Raw genomic sequence first — 21477 nt, forward strand, 5'->3', positions numbered from 1 at the left:
CAAAAAAGTGCCCAAATTAAGTATTTTCAAGCTTAAAAATGACCATTCATTCATTTTCTACCACTTTTCCTCACGAGGGTCGCGGGGGTGCTGGAGCCTATCCCAGCTGTCTTCGGGCGTAAGGCGGGGTACACCCTAGACTGGTCACCAGCCAATCACAGGGCACATATAGACAAACAACCATTCACACTCACATTCATACCAATTTGGAGTAGCCAATTAACCTAGCATGTTTTTGGAATGTGGGAGGAAACCGGAGGACCCGGAGAAAACCCACGCATGCACGGGGAGAACATGCAAACTCCACACAGAGATGCCCGAGGGTGGAATTGAACCCTGGTCTCCTAGCTGTGAGGTCTGCGCGCTAACCCCTAGACCACCGTGCCGCCCTTTAAAAATGACCAAATTAATTTAAATTCATACATAAGGCATTCAAAAGAAAGATATGTGGCATTCTACATTGATCACTTGGAGTCAATAATGTCACTTTAATGAACGGAGACTTGATCACTGGAACAACAGCCTTTTATTGCAGGTTTGAATTATCGCAAGCACAATAATCCCTAATAAAAATGGACTATTGTTGCTTCAGTAACCCACGCAAAACTCAAACTCAATTCTGAATCCCCAACATCACTTCCTGTCCATCCGTCACTCATTTCCCCTCGGGAAGACAATTCTAGCAACACACACAAGCACTAGTCTGGCTTATTTAGGATGATTATCATATAATTATCTTATTACCAATTATAAACCAATTAACCATGATAAAGGAGAGATTACTATATTCATATTACATTGTTGTAATTAATTCTACCTTTTCATAAGTATTGCTAAATATGCAAGCAACAGTATGAAAGTAAATCAGACATGGTGGAACACTAAAGAATACATCCATAATTCAACCATAAAAGCAAAAGCAATAAAAATAATAGCAATAATCCATAATTCTGAGAAATAGAAAGATAAAAATTCTAAAAATTTCACTGTAGGAGGTTGTTAATGATCCTAAGGGAGCAGAGACATCATTCATTCATTCATTCATTTTCTACCGCTTTTTCCTCACGAGGGTCACGGGGGTGCTGGAGCCCATCCCAGCTGTCTTTACACCCTGGACTGGTGGCCAGCCAATCACAGGGCACATAACACATAACACAGGACAAACAACCATTCACACTCACATTCATACCTATGGACAATTTGGAGTTGCCAATTAACCTAGAATGTTTTTGGAATGTGGGACGAAACCGGAGTACCCGGAGAAAACCCACGCATGCAAACTCCACACAGAGATGGCCGAGGGTGGAATTGAACCCTGGTCTCCTAGCTGTGAGGTCTGCATGCAGAGACATCAGTCACCAAGAAAACCATTGGTAACGCACAAAGCTATAATGCACTGAGATCCTGCAGTCAGTGTGAGGCCACCTTGCTTAAGAAGACACGTACAGATCCACCTGAAGTTTGCCAGTCAACACCTGAATGAGAAAGTGTAGGAGAATGACATATATGCTCAGATAAAACCAAAATTGCGCAATTTGGCATCAAATCAACTTGACATGTTTGGAGGCAGACAAATGCTGAATGTGACCACACCAGCTCCTCTATCAAACATGGAGGTGAAATCTGGCTTCAACCAAAATACTTTTCTGTTATATTATATCAACTGTTATTTTTTTTGAGTGGGTTAAGCACAAAATCAGCAGAGCATATTATTTCCACCACTGTATAATATACCTCAACACACTTTGAAATGTCTGACAATCTGCGTTTCAAACCAAAGCTTATACTGTATTGATTGATTTTTGAAGTGCATTTTGCTCCTCATCCGTGTAGGTAAGCGCTCCCGTGGTTCAATTCTTTTAACTTTTATTTCTCCCCATACACCCCTCACACCCAACCATCAGATCAGCTTTCAAATTTGCCAATCTTTTAAACCAAAAAGCCACTTTAACATTTAAAAAGCCACTCGTCCCTCGTTAAAGCAGCAACTGTCAGTCCTCATGAAAGTAAACTCATGTACGTTCTCCATAACGTCAATTGATTCATACCTTTGATGGGATCATTTTAAGTCATGAGTAGACATTAAATGGCTGTAAGATTTAAACCTAATTACATCACCCACGGCAAATTGTATCTTTCTCCGGAAACGTTTTATTTAGCTATGGAGCAAAATTACAAAAACTGAAATCTAAGTGTGACATGAGCAAAGAGAACCTCCCACCCTTCTCTCCTCCCAACTGGCTCCACATGTTGGATTTTGGACTGTTGGACTGAATAAGGATGTCCCGATCAGCACTTTTTGGCCTCACATCCAATCTGATGTAAAGTCCTGATCTGATACCTAGACAATTCTGTTAGATTATGGACCTGACAATGTTTTTAACAAGACCACTCGACCGCCGTGCCGCCTTTTATGATAATTATGAACTAAAATAATTATACAATGTACATGAAAATGTGTTCGTGGGTTAACTTTAGTACAGATTTAGTACAGATTAACTTTAGTTAACCCACAAACATATTTTCTTATAATTCTTATTTTAGTTCATAGTTATCATAAAAGGCGGCACGACGGACAAGTGGTTAGCATGCAGACCTCACAGCTAGGAGACCAGGGTTCAATTCCACCCTCGGCCATCTCTGTGTGGAGATGGCTTCAGCTTCACAGGCGAGAGAGGCTGGAAAGCTGAGATTTTCTCCTTCCCAGTCTACTTTTGGATATTCTCAGATTCACAAGTATCACCTATCTCTGCGGCTGTCTGAATACCGAGAGCTTTGTAGTAGTCAGAAGAGTCGTTGAAAATTCTACACAGATTTTTACATGTGCCCGCTGTAAAGAATATGATATTCGAGGACCAGGAAACAGTTGTCCCTTTGCCACATTGTGGTTTGAATTTTGCATAATTCATGTTACACACGTTTTTTTGTTTTGGATCATTTGGACGTTGCTGTATATCCCTCGGGCGGCACGGTGGTCGAGTGGTTAGCGCGCAGACCTCACAGCTAGGAGACCAGGGTTCAATTACACCCTCAGCCATCTCTGTGTGGAGTTTGCATGTTCTCCCCGTGCATGCGTGGGTTTTCTCCGGGTACTCCGGTTTCCTCCCACATTCCAAAAACATGCTAGGTTAATTGGTGACTCCAAATTGTCCATAGGTATGAATGTGAGTGTGAATGGTTGTTTGTCTATATGTGCCCTGTGATTGGCTGGCAACCAGTCCAGGGTGTACCCCGCCTCTCGCCCCAAAACAGCTTGGATAGGCTCCAGCACCCCCCGCGACCCTCGTGAGGAAAAAGCGGTAGAAAATGAATGAATGAATAAATGATCATAAATTGGCTGAGTGGTTGGCACGCTAGGAGACTGGGGTTCAATTCCTCGCTCGGGCATCTCTGTGTGGAGTTTGCATGTTCTCCCCATGCGTGCGTGGGTTTTCTCCGGGTACTCCGGTTTCCTCCCACATTCCAAAAACATGCTAGGTTAATTGGCGACTCCAAATTGTCCATAGGTATGAATGTGAGTGTGAATGGTTGTTTGTCTATGTGTGCCCTGTGATTGGCTGGCGACCAGTCAAGGGTGGACCCCCCCCCCCCTCTCGACCAAAGATTTGGTTGTGAGGATATGAGGTAAAGCGAATGGATGGATGGAAATATCATAAATTATTTCATAATTTGCTAGTACTAGTATTATATTGTATTGTAAACTCCATGAAATAAAACTCTCACAGACAATTAAAGGTCGGCTTTACTTGAATGCATTCATCCCCTTTCTATGCCGCTTATCCTCATTAGGATCGCAGGGGCATGCTGGAGCCTATCCCAGCTGACAAAGCCGTGGTGAAACTGAATTCACACCAGACGCATATCGCGTACGTCACGTCCGTGTAACATTTTATGCACATAGATTTAAGAGGCTCAATTTACATTAGATGCATCAGTGCAATGTAGTGTCATGATGGCAGAATATAGTGATGCCCCAAACATTCTTAAAGACAGCAAAAGCCCACAATCTACAATGGAGATGGCCAGTTGTCCGAATCAATACAGTTGAAGAGCTTTTCAGCAAGGTGTCACAAGATAGTGAGGAAAAAATGTAATAATTAAAATGAACTTGATAACTTTGCCGACCCCGTTTTCCAATCTAAAAACAAAAAAACAACCTCATTTCATTCTGTCAGTCAACACTCACTGAGGTGTTTGGTCTGCAAAGTACTAAATGAAAATGGAACTGTGCAAAATGGTGTGCATTCGCAGAAAATCATTGCAAAAGAAATGCTGCTCTTTAATAGTTGAAAAGTCAGCCTTTCAGGAAATGCTGCAAATGTTTGACAGAGAGTCTGTGAGAAAATACATGTCACAAACAGCAGTTTAAAGAGTGAAAGGTGACATATTAAAGTAAATATTGTATTATTATTTATTATGTTTTCAATGTGTGGGAGAATAAACATTTCAAATGCATATGCGTTGCTTTGTGATCCAGTTAAATTTGTTTGCCCAGTAATATTTTTTACATTATACTTTTATCAAAATTAATGTTAAAATCTTGTCTTTGTGTGCATCGTCTCGTCTCGTGACAACACTTCTTTTCTTTCTTTTTCTGATCCGTTTTAGCTTTTTACTCTCGTTTGGATATTTGTATTTCATCATAATTTCAGTTTGCTGCTTTGGTACAGCAGCCTTTTTGTCAGTGGCCTTGCTACCCGCTTCGTACTCCATTTTATGTTTGGTCTTTAGATGATGTAGAAAATGTGTGGCATTGAATGCGGCTCTGCTCATACCACCCTTTAGAATTCTCATTTTGCAGATATTACAAGTGGCTGAACTACTTCCACACGGCTGTCGTGGTTTTATTACTTCCCCGCCTGTTGTAAAAACAAAGCACTTATACAGCCGCTGCCGTAAATATCATTCTCCGATATCATTAAAAAAAATCAGCTCAAGTTAAAAACCCCTCTGATTTCCTTTAATTTTTAAATTACTGTAAATAAAATTAACGTTTTGGGGGACCCCTTCCCTTTATGTTAGGTGCTTTCCCCCAGCCAGGGCGTATTATTAGCAAAATGAAAGTTCTGAAATCAAGATGAACATTATGTAAGTTTTCTTATCAGGTACTTTGTTCTTTGAGATTTTGAGATACACTTCATAAAATAAACAACAGAACAAGAAAATCAATATTTCTCACTAAAACTGTATTTTACTTCAAGTTTCAAGTGTGTAGGCAAGTCAAATTTGCGGATTAGTGTGTTGCTTAAATGTGCTGTCTGCCTTGGTGGGGTACTGCATGGGGGGGGGGGGGTGCTAACCGTCGAGAACTGTAAGGTAATCCCCCATTTATTGCAATTCCAAACCCAATCGTGATAATTTGAAGCAAAGCAGCTAAAGCTCCTTTTGCGGCCAAGTGTAGTTTTTGTGTTTGCCATCTTTGAAGCGGGAGTGTGACAACCAAGCATTCCATCCACATGATAGTTTTTACTCTTTCATTTGGACTTTTTTTTTTTTTTACTCTCTCAAAAATACACAGAAAACCATGAAGACAAGAAAATGTTCATCTTTATTGTACCCGTGGCCAGGAAGTTCCTTTATGTATGCTTCGTTTTAGAAAGCCCTATCTGTCTTTTTATTTACCTCCTTTTAAGTTTCCATTCTTTCTGTCACTCATGCATTTAAATTGAAGATTACAGCTGTCAATCAAAGTCAATGGTCCAAACTCGATTGAAAAATACATGTGGGTAGAAAAATAATCTGTTTGGAAAAGAGCAGACACTTTTTTTTCAAAGTCCAAAATAAGTTTAAAATATACTTTTGACTGACTTGATGAAAATGAGATCTTGTAAGGGCGCTGTTTCATTTGATTTGAAATGATTTCTTATCAATATGCACGAAAAATGACTCTCTAATGTAAATATCAAATTGTATCAAATATTTATTATATTGTTTATTGGGCCCTGTGATTGGCTGACCACCAGTCCAGGGTGTATCCTGCCTCTTGCCTGTCGTTAGCTGGGATAGGCTCCAGCACACTTCTGTGACCCGAATGAGGATAAGCGGTATAGAAAATGGATGGATGGACTATGTATTGGTTATAGTGTATATTAAGGATATAATATATATATCGGGCTGATATTTGCATTCTTTACTTGAATCAGTATCGGCCGATACGCGCGTGCGTTCGCCGATGTATTTTTCCGCCGCATGATTTACAGACAAGCATCCGCTGGGCAGCTTTGTGTTGCCGGGGGACCCTGCAACACACCGCAACAGTGGTGAATCACAACAAGGATACGTGTTCAACTTTTAATTAGCCTCTAACAGTTAAACTTAGTTTAAATATGCTTTGAAATAGGAAACATGAACGCCAAGTGCATGGAATATATGTGCTTGAAAATATAGTTTAGTTTGAATGCTGGTGAATGCTTCATCTTTAAAAGTGCCTACCGTTGGAATTAGGGAGCTGTTGATGTAGTTGGAGGCTAATATGTACAGCTGTTACCAACAACGCCTTTAATGGCAACGTTGGCAATTCAGTCCCATGGTGTTAGGAGTTTCATTCAGCCAACGCCAGGCTTAGGTGAAATGCGCGTTGTGTTATGTGTGTTATGTGCGTCTCACTGATAAAACTTCAACTACGACAGAAATGTTTTGCACATGGTTGAATATTTATTCCTTTTAAAGTTGATAATGCCGTTTAAATGTGTGTTTAAGACAGCTGAATCCTACTGTGTTCAGTGTTTACATTTCAATATTTGTCTCAACTTGAGACCTGTAATATTTGTTATCATTGTCATTTTTTCATGTAAATTGAGGCAGGAAAAGCAGTATCGGCCACAAATATCGGCCCAAGCAAAATCGGCCATCGGCTAAGGGTGATGGGAAAATAATCGGTATTGGCATCGGCCTGAAAAAAAAACATATCGGTTGATACCTAGTGTATATCCCATTGTATATATCAGATGCCGGCAATCTTTACCATCAAAAGAGCCATTCTGCCTTCTGTTCCGGTAAAGAAAAGTTGTCTGGGGTTGCAAAATATTGCACCGCTCATCAACTTACATTTTTTAATATTTTGTTTTTACATCTCACCTGTTACAGGAACATAATTCAACTAGCGGTATTGGAGAGTATTGGCCCATCAAAGTGCACATATTAGCAAATATTGTTTACATGTCTGTTGCCATTCTATTGGTTCTATCCTTGTCTGTCTTTGCAGAGAGGGGCATTTCTTTCATTTTCGGAATAATTTGGGGTTCATTTAATTAATCCGGAAAATAAATGCTGATATTTTAATGACAAATTATTTCATGTATTCTCCATCTGTGAACGGATTCACCCTCCATTTGATCTAATTTGTGGCCAGTGCCACAACACTCGAAGCTGTAGTTGATGTTGGAATCTTCATCCACTTCTTGGAAGTGTATATGTTTGATATGCTCTTCTACACTTTCGTACTTTTCAGAAAAAAAAAAAAAATTAATATTACATTTTCTGTTGTTTTCTAATGTCTCGCCACATATCGATCACACGAGTAAGGCAGCATCAATGTCAGTGAAGAAATATGGCCATTCAGAATCTCTTGGTGGAGTAGATTGAGTTTCATTTCTGGTGCTAAATAATTGTAATACTGGTCTAGTTATTAGTGGTTTGTTTTCAATAAATACAGCGCTCTACATTAAAAACAAAAATGACTTGCCCATGGGGAATCCTTAAGGTGAGAACTACTTGCCCAAACTTGCCCCATGTAAAATGAAAAGACTGCCATAATGATATTATATATCAATATATGCTGATAATTCATCAGATAATAGTACTGACGCATTGTATTTGGAGGAATGTCTGAAAAATTGTGATGTATGTTAACATGGCATGCCATACTACCTTACACATCGTAGTCGTAGTAAGCAGTGATATTTATAAGTTGTGCACCACAATGAAACATTATTGAATAGACACATTTGTGTACTAGTAAAGTGTTTTTAATCCAGAAAAAAATGCTCAATGGTCAAACAATAATTTGTGAAGCAAAGGTGAGAAAAATACACAGAGAAATGGAAGCGCTAGATGTTGTAGCTTGTGCAAAATCAGCACTTGGTATTGGATCTAATGGGTGGTGTTTCATTGTGACCACTTCAAATTGTCACAGCAATGTGATTCACTCACCTGTGCCATCATTTGATTTGCTGCCGCTAATAAAATACTTGTTTAGGAGGCACTGGTTCATCACTTTTTGCTGTTTTACTTCACAAGTTGTTGAAGAATTAGACCATGTTGGCAGGGACGCCATGATAGATGTTTTCCTAGTCAAACCATCGCTGATTGGTTGATCGCGAACAAGAACGGGTGTGGGTAAAACGCGGACTGTGGACCGCGGTCTAAATAAACGATTCTGATTGGTCCATTTCAAGATTTGCAAGGATTGGTTTACAAATTACCACCGGAATTACGCAGTCCGTGTTTTACCAACACCCAACAAGAACCGCTTTTAAAAAAACTCTTGGCAGTATGGAATGCCAAAGTGCACTTGCCCAACGGGAATATCACTGATTGGATTTACTTGCCCCAATTTTGTTTTAACTTGCCCCGGGCCATCGGTACATCGTTATTGTCAAGCCCTGAAATATGTTGCTAAAAGAAATTTCAAAAACTCTTATCTGTCTCTTCATTCACATACCACAGAGATCCCATAATTGGTTATGACCGACATAAGCGACATGGTATTTCACATATGTCTTTGAGAGAAATTCAGGCTTGTTGTATGTGCACATCACCTAAGCTAGAACATGTGAAAAAACAATATAATAGTACTTAACTTAATATAATAGATAGTAATACACTGAAAATCCCCTAATAATGATAGATCTGTTCAATGCAAACAAAACCTAAGCACAAATCCCGCAGCCGACAAGACGGAAGAACGATGCAAGATTAATCCAGCACACCAGATGAAGTTGGAAGTCGCAAGCAAGGGAAAAAACCTCTCTTTGTCAATTTCCGTTCCTCACTTTAATCATGACTCTGACTGGTCCACCCACAGCCTGGCTAAGCCTTACAAAGTGCCTCCTTAACTGTGAGATACTCGGGCACAGTTCAGAGACTTCACTCACTCCCACTTCAATATAAGTCAGCTTCTGTCTGACAAAACAACAGAGAACCCATTACGAAGTATGACAAGCAAATAAGAACACTCGTGGCACTAAGTAAACCGGGAGACGTTTTCAGATTATTGAATTAGCATAGAACATCTGACACGAACATGCCTCTGGGCTGCAATCACATCCTGCAGGATTTTATGCTTTTGCCTGCAGTGCTTCAACTTATATTGCGCACACTACTCATTGGTGGATAATAAGCATTTAGGCATATTTGGTCAACAAATTGGACACAAAGTACCAAAGAACTAACCTTTAATTTAAAGGAAACAAACAAGTGACTCTGAAAGGAAAACTGAACTTGTGGGGGAATCGAATGAATGCGTGTATTTGCCTTTTCTATGTGTTCTGCAGAGAGAAAAACAGCAAGAATGAGGCATTTAACAATGCAGTTATTGGAAAGCGCCATTTCCATCGAGAAAGCACTAAAAAAAAAAGCCAAACAACACCAACAATGTTCTATTTACATAACGTGACCTGTGTATTAAGTCGGTATGAGCAAGTACACCACGATCTGTATCTGTTCACACATCTAAATTGTCTGTATGCGTACAGAGGCACCAATGGTGCCGGACATGACGGCGCCGTGTTTACGAACTGCAGATAATCTTGGCACGACACAAGTAGCAGAAATGTGGTCATTACATGTTTTTTTTGCGGGACTACCGTGTTCCAGACAATGAGCACTGTGGTTCTCTCAAACCTTCATGGACACAGTATGTCCGACATTAATGCACCTTTACCGATGAGAGCACGTTTCTTCTGGCTTCAGCCGGCTACGTTCACGTTCAAGTTCACAAAAACTGTCCCGTGTGAATAACTTGCAGAGAGTTTATAGCGCCTACAGTCATGCCAATGAGGATACAAAGGAACAGTTTTGCACCGCCCTCTGTCACCAAGCGTTCAAAGCCACCCCACACTTCATTCAGGGATCACTTCCAAATGCGCAAACCTCATAATCTGAAACTTTGGTATCGTTTAACACGAGAATACAACATTCTAACTACATTTATGGGTCAGAAAAGTGGAAAAAGCATAATAAATAAATAATAAATAATATATGCATATTTTTGACTAACAATAGGCCATATTCAACCACAAAACAATGTGAGTTATTAATTAATATATCTTTTGAAAAAACATAATTGAGTAAAATTCAATGACAACAGAGGGATATACATTCATTCATTCATTCATTTTCTACCGCTTTTCCTCACAAGGGTTGCAGGGGGTGCTGGAGCCTATCCCAGCTGTCTTCAGGCGAGAGGCGGGGTACACCCTGGACTGGTGGCCAGCCAATCACAGGGCACATATAGACAAACAACCATTCACACTCACATTCATACCTATGGACAATTTGGAGTCGCCAATTAACCTAGCATGTTTTTTTTTGGAATGTGGGAGGAAACCGGAGTACCCGGAGAAAACCCACGCATGCACGGGGAGAACATGCAAACTCCACAGAGAGATGGCTGAGGGTGGAATTGAACCCTGGTCTCCTAGCTGTGAGGTCTGCGCGCTAACCACTCGACCACTGTGTCGCTCGAGGGATATACAGCAATGTCAAAATGATCCAAAACAAAAAAAATGTGTGTAACATGAATTATGGAAAATTCAAACCACAATGTGGCAAGGGACAAATGTTTTCTGGTCCTCAAATATCATATTCTTTACAGCGGGCACATGTAAAAATCTGTGTAGAATTTTCAACGACTCTTCTGACTACTACACAGCTCTCGGTATTCAGACAGCCGCCGAGATAGGTGATACTTGTGAATCTGAGAATATCCAAAAGTAGACTGGGAAGGAGAAAATCTCAGCTTTCCAGCCTCTCTCGCCTGTGAAGCTGAAGCCATCCTCCAGTTTCAGTCCCGGATGCAGACATCCTCTCTACGACTAAGAGCAGGATTACCAATTTCCTTTTTAAGACAACTTAAAGTTTGGGCTGCCTCAGGCATGCCTTGAAACATCCCCTAGACACGATATGCTGCTCTGGCCCAGATTGCAGCGTAACTCTATCCATGATGGACATAGCTTGTCTGTCCCTCCTTTGGGGGAATGGGGGGGGGGGGGGGATTTTTGCCTTCCGGAGCTATGATTGCTGTAAACCTCCTGATCTCTTGATCAGACACAGCACCTTAGTCAAATATGAACATCAGTACAACATTTGTGTTGTATTGGTCGTGGTATTACTCCTAATATGAAGTACTGCACAATACTGTTGTAATAAAGAAATTAATTCAGAACGAGTAGTCATTCCCAATTTGAACTAGTGATTGAACTACAACACCAGAGGGTTTTATTCAGAATTTGATTACTTAATTGAGTTACATAATTTGACAAAAACTTCATCTTTGTATGTTATATACTGGAAGTTTGAGTTTTGCTTGCTAAATGTTTTGTATTTTGGTATTTTTTGTCATTCTTCCGCTACTAAATTATTTGGTACTCAGTAGAATACATTGCATTTGCTTTCCCTGTACACGTTACCTGTGTCACTGGTACACATCTTCTCGATAGCTCATTATCTCCCATGCAGCGGGGTGACGCACAGTTACTATCTAATGAGTTTACCAAATCATCCTTTAGGTTTTTTTTTTTTTTGCAGTTCAGCGTAGTTTTTGACCTGCCGTTCTAACCAGCTGACATGCAGCTCTCTCAGAAAGTTTTAGTGGTTTTACAGATCTCCTCTCGACCTCATCTGCCATCTGTTAATTGTATTGCATACTGTGAAAACTGCAAGCTGAAAATCTTCTTTTAGCTTCCCTCCTTCCTGTGGGCACCGGCAGCTTATTTATTTCAGTATTTTTACACTGCTTACTGCTACTGTAGGTTGTGGTTCTCAGATCTATTTTAAAGTGCCAGATTTGGTCCAGTGTCGATGGGTACTGGCCAGTGGACTAGATTTTGCAGATCATTCAGAGCTCTGACATCTGGTAAACGGAGCTCTGCCATATTTAAGCAGATTTATGCCAAACAATTCCTTACTTCATATGATTAATAATTGGGTATGTCTTAAATATGGTAATGGTAATGGTTTTATTTCATTTGAACATGCATCAGATTACAATTGAGTGCATCACATAATCAGTTCACAGTTCCACATGTCCAAAAGGAGTAGGAAGAAGCAAAGCTTATTAAATCCTACCCCTCCATCTGGTACTTTTACAATCAGTAACTCTTACATTTGTTCACTTCCTGCTTTCCAAGATATTTTTTTTTAATAATGCACCTCGTACCGAAGTACAAGGTGATATGAGCATCCAATGACATAATGGGTACCATAGTAAGTGTCAATATAGTGATATATATAGCACATCATGACTGGTTCAAGACTCTTCATCCTTGTATTTAGCAAACATCAACTGCTTGTATTGTTTCTTGCATTCGCTCATCAAGCATATTTTGGGGGAACTTGCAATTGAGCTGGTACTTACGACAGATGCCACAAACAAACACTGTGCAAAATAATAAATAAATATAATAAATAACTAAATAAATATAATATAATAAATAAATAATAAATAAATAAATAATAAATACATACATAATAAATAATAAATAAATAAATAAATAAATAAATAAATAAATAAATAAATAAATAAATAAATAAATAAATAAATAAATAAATAAATAAATAAATGTAATTGCAATGGAAATTATAGAAAAAGTGAAATCTTTATTTATGGGCCATCCAGTGGGTGGCGGGTATGCTGGAGCCTATCCGAGCTTTATTTTTGGGCGAGGGGTGGGGTACACTCTGGACTGGTCACAAACACAGGGCAAACAGCCATATACACTCACATTCACACATATGGACAGTTTAGAGTCTCCAATCAACCGAGCGTTCATATTTTTGGAATGCGGGAGGAAACCGGAGTACCCAGGATGATCTCCTAACTGTGAGGCCAACATGTTAACCAAACGTGCGGAAAGGTGCTGACATCATTGACATCATTATCATTAACAGGGAAAAAAACATATATTGTGTGTATATATATATATATATATATATATATATATATATATATATATATATTTATATATATATATATTCCTGATGGGGAAGTCAGTGGTCTTTGTTCTCCTGTCATCCGAGCACCATGAACACAAAAAGCTGGCCAGCTTGTCAGCCATGCATTTAGTCCACAGCAGCCCGTCTCTGAGGAGGTAGCCTGTTTTCAGCTGCTCACTGGGGGCTCTGCAGGAACGAGCAATAAGCTTGGCCTGAAGAATAGGGCTGGAGCTGGAACTGAAGATATGAAAAACCGAGTCTGTGACTGAAAAACAAACAAATCATTTCTCCTTCACAGGTAACGTAATCTACCGACATTGTGTGACTGGGTATTACAGCATTGTAAATGAGCTGTAAGTTGCTACAAGGTAGAAAAGCACAATATAAAGCAAGCCATTTATAAAAATGTCAGCCACCGTTGGAATGTTGCACTGACAACAGCTAATGTTCAATGCAGCCACAAACAACTGAATAATGTAGTTGGCTTCTGTGCGGTATACAGCAGAATGCCAAGGAATGCCGAACAAGGCTTTTAGAATGCCAAAGAAAGTTAACACTATTCATGCAAAAACAAAAGCGACAGAGAGCAACACTTGAAGGAGTGCATATAAAGCAGCCTAGAAACACTGTCATGCTCTCAGCGTGCCTCTTCTAAGTTGCCTCAGCTCACATTTGAAGAATCTCTTGGCTGTTGAAATATTCATAATTCTGAATAATGATAAAACATTGATGACTCGGTTGAAGATCCTTCCCTTTTCAAGTAAATATCCTGAGTGTAAACATTAAAAAGCCTGTAGTTTCTATCTGGCAGGTAATTGGTGTCATGTTGCGTGTCACAGATCTAATGAGGTAACGTCTCCAGAGGCCATCCGTTGACAGAGTGGACAGCTCTTTAACAACAATCTTCATAACTAAGTGCTGTTCCATTAACGTGAATAATGAGGAAACTAAAAAATTAAGGCCTTTGTTTCCCTACACAGGCTTTCTTTTCTTTTATTATCTGTTTTTTTTTTATATAGGGCAGAGGCGCAGATGTTTGCATTGTTTTGAATAAATGACATTTAATGTCATTTTCACCTTGATTGAAGACAGCTTGATTGTTGACAAGGACGGCTATGAAGCAGCGTCAAGCAGAAATCGATACTTCACTTTATTTGTTCAATTTAATGCCTGATACAACCAAAGGTACATTTGTTTGGACTGATATAATGATGATAGGATAAATAATTCATAAGAGTTTAATTTCAGAGATTTCAGAGAGTTTCCTTAATTGTTGGAAAATCACGTATATCCTTACATGAATAAGTACCTAATAATCTAATAAATTTTTGCATGACTGTATATTAGGTATGCTCTTATCGATCGGCCACCAATCCGTATTGGCCGATACCAGTGAAAAGGGACTGTAGAAAAAGGACGGTAGTGATATGTCCGATGCATTCATATGTCCGATATGTCCCCTCAAAAAACGTTTAACAACGTTTTATCATTTGATATACCTGCTGTGATCCAAGTACCAAGTAATAAGTACACTGATGATAACATGTAATACTTACAGTATATTGCTGTATTTTGATTATTTAAAATACAGTAAACCTCGGATATATCGGACTCGGATATATCGGAAATTCGCTCACAACGGACAGATAAAAAAGAACCGATTTTTCTGTAATGCATTTCCAATAAAAATTCATTGCATATATCAGATTTTTTATAACGGATTTCGCCTATTTCGGACAAAATCTCCAGTCCCGTTCCAATGCATTTCCATTAAATTTCCCTCGCATATATCGGATGGCCGCATCGTGGCGCTCCGATTCGCCGAATCGTGACAGGCCGCTATACGACGTCATTTGCAGCGTTTGCAGCGTTGCCTGCGCGTCCAGGTACATTGGAAACATAGTCAAGGAAGTGCCTTTTTATAACGGATAAAATCCAATTTACGCATATACCGGATATAAATCCGATATATGCGTAAAACGAACATTTTCCGGTATACGCATATAACGGATTTCGCTTATATCGGACAAAACCAGTGGGAACAATTGAATCCGATATATCCGAGGTTTACTGTATAACCAAAACGTCTTTACCAGGCGCACAGATTTTGCCGAGGAGCTTACGCAACTTCCGCCAACAACAGCTGTATAGAAATATCGACGGCACTTACAATGTCCGCTGCCATTGGGATGGCTGTGTCTTCCAGCACAAGACAGGCCTCAGGTAAAAATGCTGACAACAAACAAACATCCATATAAGGAAGCCCGCACATCTGTGGCATCGCAGACCTCAATTATATTTTGATTCAAACATACAGGTTACTTTCGATTTTATACCGGTTTAACAGTATACCAGCTCGCCCGCCCATTTCCTTGACTTCCTTGCTTGATCATCCAATCATCAGTCAGGAGACTGTGTGCATGAGTCTGTGCAAGTGCCGTGAGTGACAGCCATCAATGCCACTCCTTTTCAAGCCGAAAAACAAATGTAATTCAGTTTAACTTGTAATTGTGAGGAATATAGACATTTTCAACAATCACTATTGGTACTATTGGTGTTTTAATATTTTTCGGGTGAAAAAAATTGGAGCTAAGGCACTTATTTGCAATAAAAATGTGTAACAAAATGGGTTTCAAATGTCTATAAACCCGAAGGCAGGCCGCTGGACCACACCCAAAATGCCTGCTCGCTACACTCGCCTTCCAAAAAACACCAAACGTTGGCAGCTCCGTGTCAGTTCAAACATTGTGGCGATTCAAATTGTAGCCACTCAATTTAATGTCTTTCCGCGTGGTGGATTTATGTGTGTGTTGATGTGTTTTGTTAACAGCAGCTCTCTAGGCAGAGATCCGATCCCTAATCCCCCCCCCCCCAACACCTCCGCCCCTCCGACATACACCCGCTATGCTGTGGGCAGGTTTTAACACCGCAGCTGGCTCTCTGTGCCGCAAACTATTCACATCAGCATGAGTTGACATACATACACATACCCTGCCTGCTATAAATCCTCCCTTCCTGAGGATTACAATGTTCACTTTTTATTGATGCTGCTTTGATGGACACAATTATTTACTTTAATGGCCGTTCAGAAGGAGGGAATATCAGTTGTGTTTGAATTAAAGTTATGTATGATATACTATAATAAAAACATGACGAGATTTCTCATTTGGAGAAACACTGTCTCACGAGAACAGGGCAGCCAAAAGCCAACAGCCATATAATGCGAGCTGCATAAACCCCTCCACAATGCAACCTAACCCCTGAAGTCACATAGCCAAGGAGGGAAAACCAAGAAAGTCTGCCTCGTCGAACAGGCATGGGTTTCCAAAGTGTGGTGCAGGGGCCATCTATGAAACATGGGTTATTGCAGAAGTAAAATAAACAAAAGGCAAAATAAAACAAAAAAAAGCTAAAATATATTGAAAAAAACAGATTTGTCTCAAATTGTATGTACATTGTTTTTTAATCATAAATGGACTGTTTTTCAATTTTAAATATCACAAACATAGTTTGGGTTTTTATTTGGGATTATAGTGCCTGTTGTGAGATCATCCATATATAAATATATTCATTTATTTTCTACCGCTTATCTGCTGGAGCCTATCCCAGCTGTCTTCGGGCGAGAGGCAGGTTACACCCTGGACTGGTCACCAGCCAATCACAGGGCACATATAGACAAACCAGCATTCACACTCACATTCATACCTATGGACAATTTGGAGTCACCAATTAACCTAGCATGTTTTTGGAATGTGGGAAGAAACCGGAGTACCCGGAAAAAACCCACGCATGCACGGGAAGAACATGCAAACTCCACATAGAGATGGCCAAGGGTGGAATTGAACCCCGGTATGTATATGTATATATACATATACACACACATACACATATATAGTATGTGTCCAGCTCAAAGAGACATATACACATATACACATATATATAGTCCAGCTCAAAGAGGCATATACACACATATATATATATATATACATATATACATATACATATATACATATACACACATATATACATATATACATATATATATATATACATATATACACATATATACATATATACATATATATATATATATATATATATATATATATATATATATATATATATATATATATATATATATATATATATATATATATATATATATATATATATATATATATATATATATAGTCCAGCTCAAAGAGACCAGCCAACCCCCAACCAAAGCCAATCTTATCTGCCTTCTCAACCTACTCCAGACGGCACAAACCAGCAGGTTCACCAACCATCCTATTATCAGGGCAGCGTTCACAACCATTTATCTCAATTAGCTATGGTCTGCATACTTGAAAAATATGAGACCGGGATAAGGCTGGGAAAACAGCTCTCATCCCCGGAGAGCCATACAATACAATATCATTAAATGTTGAATAAAGCAACCAATCTGCAAATGAGCTAATCATCGTGCAATAAAGATGATAGGCAGGCTCCTTAATCATTTACTCACAACAGTCAAAGCCACATTGTTGATAAGAGATGTTTTTTTTGTAATGCTACAAAGATGATGGAGAGGTGATGGCGGTATAAACAGGTAGTACAGCATGTGCAGCATGCAGAGCAGCACTGGGAGATGCGATAAGCACGGGACACACCAGGAGGAGACACAGGGGGAGATAATACAGGCAAAGGTCACTGTGCCGTGCTTCTCTGCCAGAGATGATCTCTGAAGTCGCACCTCGGTAAAGCCGAACACGTGATCCATGACGGGCCCCACACGTGTGTGTATGTGCCATATCCTTATGAAGAATGCTGATAGTGTACATTACTCTAAATTCCTTTATGTCCTTGACATCAAATTCAGAAAATGCAATGCCGTTGTGCCGTTATAACACTGTTATATTTATGTTAAAGGAGATTTTTTTTCTTTTCACCTGTCTCCATAATGGATGCTCAGTAATTTAGTGCAAAGGTGCCCTTGAGCAAAGCATTTTCATTTAACCATTAGTCCATGACCACAGGATCCGAGTTAGCCTAGCTGCATTCAGACAGCCTGGCAGACAAGAAGTCATATCAGGAGTTCAGACTTCGGTTTCAGGTTGCCATGTCGCAACCCCACAGTGGCATATTGTCACACAATTCGTGTCCTTCCAGAGATACACAAGTCTAGTGATTGTGGGTGCCACCCAATATTGCAGTAACATCACTGACACCAAGTGACTAGTGTAGAATACTACAGTAAACCTCGGATATATCGGATTCAATTGTTCCCACTGGTTTTGTCCGATATAAGCGAAATCCGTTATATGCGTATACCGGAAAATGTCCGTTTTACGCATATATCGGATTTATATCCGGTATATGCGTAAATCGGATTTTATCCGTTATAAAAAGGCACTTCCTTGACTATGTTTCCAATGTACCTGGACGCGCAGGCAACGCTGCAAACGCTGCAAATGACGTCGTATAGCGGCCTGTCACGATTCGCCGAATCGGAGCGCCACGATGCGGCCATCCGATATATGCGAGGGAAATTTAATGGAAATGCATTGGAACGGGACTGGAGATTTTGTCCGAAATGGGCGAAATCCGTTATAAAAAATCCGATATATGCAATGAATTTTTATTGGAAATGCATTACAGAAAAATCGGTTCTTTTTTATCTGTCCGTTGTGAGCGAATTTCCGATATATCCGAGTCCGATATATCCGAGGTTTACTGTATCAAGATCTTTTGAATGCCTTAAACCGTATTGTATTTTAGTTATTTTTGCCATTTTTATGCATAAAAATGCTTCAAGAGGACTTATTATGCTAATTTTTCAACCCTTTGTACTGAGTTGTGAACTCCAATGCAGCAGCTACACACAATAACCCGCAGAGATAACTTTTTAGATTTTGCAGAAACTGCACCTATTCCAGCTGTATATCCCTGGATTCGTGCATCCCGCCAAAACTGTTTTAATGTACTCCCCCCAAGGCCCGCCTCCGAGTACGCCGACTCGAGTGGTCACACGCCTAAAGTGCTTCCTAACTATGAACGAACCCCACTTTCTAATATAGTAGGTGTAGGAGTTGATAATAAATGTTTGAACTCAGAGTGGTAACGTAGCACCGCTGGTGCGGTGGCGTTCAGGAGAAGCCGAACGTGTGGCAAACCCGCCTTCCCGAGGAAGAGCGGTCATTGCCGGATACGCTTTGTTAGAGGCAAGAGCGCACTGCTTCTGGCTCCAGCAACAGTTTCATATACAGGCTGATATTTCACGTTCATGTTCACAAAAACAGTCCCGTGTGAAATGCCGTTGATAAATGAAAATATTTTTCTTTTGCTGGGAATCACCAAATACAATAACTTCTGCCTGAGCGTGTTACGTAAACAGAGTAGCGCTTGGGGAAAGGCTGGGGAAGCAGAGCTTGGGGGATGGCAGAGACTTGGACAGAATGTATATCTGTGACAGAAAGGGGCAGTTTTACCATGCTTTTTGAAACCTACCATTTTGAGCCATCCCAAATGTTTTTCAGGGCTTACTTCCAAAAACTTCGCAAAACTCATTATGTCATTGTTTAACATGAGAATACAACATTCGAACTACATTTATTGGTCAGAAAAGTGGAAAAAGCATAATAGGTCTACTTTGAATTTAGGCATGAATCACATAACACTTAAATCTTAAATATGACTACCAGTAATAATAGGCTGTAACAATGTGATTTATTAATTAATATATTTTTAAAAAATAATAATTTGATAATATCAAGGATGACAGCTTTGCAAAACCTTTATATAGAGACCAAACATAATGCATTTCAACACACAATATCTTTTTCAAAGTTAAAAAAAAAACAACTCGAATATGTGGTTTGAACTCAGAGTAAAAGCATAACAAGTGAACAAACTTGTGTGTGAAGAAACGTCTTTTATCTACTTTTAACATGTGTCGGCGACAGATTTTTGTCAGGGGACTCATTGATGCAACCAAACAAGGTGAAGCAACTGTGTTGGGGTTGGATAAATGATGATGCATTTCAGAAAGAAATGGCTGTTGATATGTTCCTCTTGTTTTTATGGCAATAAATTGCTCCTTTCAGAGACGATTTTGAGGTAACACAGGGTTGAAAAATCTCTGCATGATTGGGTGTATTTCTATTCCCTAAAGAGTCGTAATCAAGTTCAAACGTTAATAAACTGCAGCCCTGAAAGTGTTATATTTCCTGCTTATCTTGGAGCCAATTGTTTGAACACTTAGCAGACAGGGTTAATATTCACAGTTAAGGTGGGTAAAACTAAATGTTTGTAGACGTGGGACATCATTTTTAATAGAGTATTATTTTAAAACATGTTTAAATAAATATGTGAGCGTCAAGGTTTTTCTGGTATTATGTCTGTGTGGCATCAGCTGCCTGTAATAAGCAGTGCAGTTGCGGCATTGGACTGTTTTCTCATACAAGACTGGCCATGCTTGGTTGTGGACTTCTTCTCCAGTGTTACCTTCTCTTTCTCCGACATGTTCCCGCAAAATTGGCCTCCTGCTAACTGTGGATTTTGTTGACTAGTTCCATACGTCTTTCCTGACAGTTGTGTAACCTTTAGGAATGAGCTGATACTCGTTATACAGAACAGGTCTATATGTTGTACTTTTATGAAACAATAGTTATTCCATCAATTCAATATTTTTTTCCATATGGTACATTTGTGTAGCTTAGACGCCATAACCCTGATTCAGCATATCAGGGTATTTATATATATGGGGACATGGGGAACAGGGTAGCGGTCGGGCGTGGTAGCATCATTAAGGCGGTAATCCCCACATGGATGGAACCCGCCATCAGCATTGGACACGATATGGAGGAGGGACGCCCACGGGCTGTCAGAACGGCTGACAATGCCCAAGCGCTCCATATTGGCGAACTCCGACTTGGCGACTGCCAACTTCGCGGGGTCGAGGCGGCGGGCTCGGGCGTGGACGGGTGGGCCAGTGGTGTCAATGTGGTGTTCCACACCATGCTTGGCAGAGAGGGCGGGGAAGGTGGGGCTGTGCGGACGATTTTGACTATGGGTGAATTCTGGGGGGGGGGCTTGTGTAGTGGTAGGTTACCGGGACATAATTCACCCCGGAACGATTGATAGGGGAGGGGTTGCCAAGGGATATATATATATTTATATAGCAAAAGAAAAACTAAATCAAGAAAATTGACAATATATTGATATATTGCCAATACCCAGATACAAGTCTAACACAGGCCTGACATTTCCCATGATCCAAATAAATAACAATAATACATAACAAACACGGCAAATTATTTTTGTGCATCCAGACTCCATCCT

The 21477-nt window shown here is 39.8% G+C and overlaps 1 protein-coding gene across 2 annotated transcripts in view; it reads right to left on the reverse strand.

The window, feature by feature from the left end:
* Positions 1 to 21477, reverse strand: part of LOC131139865 (protein kinase C-binding protein NELL1-like) — a 238263-nt gene that overhangs the window by 205937 nt on the left and 10849 nt on the right. The gene's annotated exons all lie outside the window — the stretch shown is intronic.

The sequence above is a fragment of the Doryrhamphus excisus genome, chromosome 12 (assembly GCF_030265055.1).
Source record: "Doryrhamphus excisus isolate RoL2022-K1 chromosome 12, RoL_Dexc_1.0, whole genome shotgun sequence".
NCBI lineage: Eukaryota > Metazoa > Chordata > Actinopteri > Syngnathiformes > Syngnathidae > Doryrhamphus > Doryrhamphus excisus.